The sequence below is a fragment of the Aristolochia californica genome, unplaced genomic scaffold (genome assembly GCF_029961685.1).
Source record: "Aristolochia californica isolate CCGP_79_NKW_82.1479 unplaced genomic scaffold, dmAriCali1.0.hap1 SCAF_27, whole genome shotgun sequence".
Taxonomy (NCBI): Eukaryota; Viridiplantae; Streptophyta; class Magnoliopsida; order Piperales; family Aristolochiaceae; genus Aristolochia; species Aristolochia californica.
This window is the reverse complement of record NW_027181959.1, coordinates 272,501-275,000: the sequence shown is the minus strand read 5'-3', so window position 1 is coordinate 275,000 and position 2,500 is coordinate 272,501.

The window sequence follows — 2,500 nt, the reverse complement described above, 5'->3', positions numbered from 1 at the left end:
GCCTCTTTTGGCGCCTGGGCGCCTACGCCAGGGCGCCTCTTTTCCGCCAGGGCGCCTCTTTTTCGCCTGGGCGCCTCTTTTCCGCCTGGGCGCCCTGGCGCCTTTTCGCCTGGCGCCTCTTTTGGCGCCTGGGCGCCTACGCCAGGGCGCCTCTTTTCCGCCTGGGCGCCTCTTTTCCGCCTGGGTGCCCTGGCGCCATTCCGCCTGGGCGCCTCTTTTCCGCCTGGGCGCCCTGGCGCCTTTTCGCCTGGGTGCCTCTTTTGGCGCATGGGCGCCTACGCCAGGGCGCCTCTTTTCCGCCTGGGCGCCCTGGCGCCTTTCCGCCTGGGCGCCTCTTTTTCGCCTGGGCGCCTCTTTTCCGCCTGGGCGCCCTGGCGCCATTCCGCCTGGGCGCCTCTTTTCCGCCTGGGCGCCCTGGCGCCTTTTCGCCTGGCGCCTCTTTTGGCGCCTGGGCGCCTACGCCAGGGCGCCTCTTTTCCGCCTGGGCGCCTCTTTTTCGCCTGGGCGCCTCTTTTCCGCCTGGGCGCCTCTTTTTCGCCTGGGCGCCTCTTTTCCGCCTGGGCGCCCTGGCGCCTTTTCGCCTGGCGCCTCTTTTGGCGCCTGGGCGCGTACGAGGTCAAGAGGGGCGCGCGCACGAAAACGCGAAAAAAGGGGCTAGCGGCCGAGAAACGCGAAAAAAACCGGGTCACCTACCTAGCCGAACGCCTAAAATCGCTTCGGGCAGGAGGTTTCGCCAAAGTGTCTGTACTGTCACACGGTCCGTACGGGCGCAACCCCATCGCGCGCCAGCACCCCTTCCTGGGGGCGCCCGCCCGCCAGGCGCCTGGCGCCCCACGCGCGCGCGCCCGGCGCCTGGCGCCTTGCCCCCCACGCGCGCCCGGCGCCTGGCGCCTGGCGCCTCGCCCCCCACGCGCGCCCGGCGCCTGGCGCCTGGCGCCTCGCCCCCCACGCGCGCGCCCGGCGCCTGGCGCCTTGCCCCCCACGCGCGCCCGGCGCCTGGCGCCTGGCGCCTCGCCCCCCACGCGCGCGCGCGCGTGGCGCCTTGCGCCTCGCGCCTTGCCTCCGCGCGTGCCTGGCGCCTGGCGCCTTGCCCCCCACGCGCCTGGGCGCCTCTTTTCCGCCTGGGCGCCCTGGCACCTTTCCGCCTGGGCGCCTGTTTTCCGCCTTGGCGCCCTGGCGCCTTTTCGCGTGGGCGCCTCTTTTCCGCCTGGGCGCCATGGCGCCTTTCGGCCTGGGCGACTCTTTTTCGCCTGGGCACCTCTTTTCCGCCTGGGCGCCTCTTTTCCGCCTGGCCAGGGCGCCTCTTTTCCGCCTGGGCGCCATGGCGCCTTTCTGCCTGGGCGCCTCTTTTTCGCCTGGGCGCCTCTTTTCTGCCTGGGCGCCCTGGCGCCTTTTCGCCTGGGCGCCTCTTTCCCACCTGGGCGCCCTGGCGCCTCTTCGCCTGGGCGCCCTGGCGCCTTTTCGCCTGGGCGCCTCTTTTGGCGCCTGGGCGCCTACGCCAGGGCGCCTCTTTTCCGCCTGGGCGCCTCTTTTTCGCCTGGGCGCCTCTTTTCCGCCTGGGTGCCCTGGCGCCATTCCGCCTGGGCGCCTCTTTTCCGCCTGGGCGCCCTGGCGCCTTTTCGCCTGGGTGCCTCTTTTGGCGCCTGGGCGCCTACGCCAGGGCGCCTCTTTTCCGCCAGGGCGCCTCTTTTTCGCCTGGGCGCCTCTTTTCCGCCTGGGCGCCCTGGCGCCTTTTCGCCTGGCGCCTCTTTTGGCGCCTGGGCGCCTACGCCAGGGCGCCTCTTTTCCGCCTGGGCGCCTCTTTTCCGCCTGGGTGCCCTGGCGCCATTCCGCCTGGGCGCCTCTTTTCCGCCTGGGCGCCCTGGCGCCTTTTCGCCTGGGTGCCTCTTTTGGCGCATGGGCGCCTACGCCAGGGCGCCTCTTTTCCGCCTGGGCGCCCTGGCGCCTTTCCGCCTGGGCGCCTCTTTTTCGCCTGGGCGCCTCTTTTCCGCCTGGGCGCCCTGGCGCCATTCCGCCTGGGCGCCTCTTTTCCGCCTGGGCGCCCTGGCGCCTTTTCGCCTGGCGCCTCTTTTGGCGCCTGGGCGCCTACGCCAGGGCGCCTCTTTTCCGCCTGGGCGCCTCTTTTTCGCCTGGGCGCCTCTTTTCCGCCTGGGCGCCCTGGCGCCATTCCGCCTGGGCGCCTCTTTTCCGCCTGGGCGCCCTGGCGCCTTTTCGCCTGGCGCCTCTTTTGGCGCCTGGGCGCCTACGCCAGGGCGCCTCTTTTCCGCCTGGGCGCCCTGGCGCCTTTCCGCCTGGGCGCCTCTTTTTCGCCTGGGCGCCTCTTTTTCGCCTGGGCGCCTCGTTTCCGCCTGGGCGCCTCTTTTCCGCCTGGGCGCCCTGGCGCCTTTTCGCCTGGGCGCCTCTTTTCCGCCTGGGCGCGTCTTTTCCGCCTGGGCGCCCTGGCGCCTTTTCGCCTGGGCGTCCTGGCGCCTGTGCGCCCTGGTGCCTTTTCGCCTGGGCG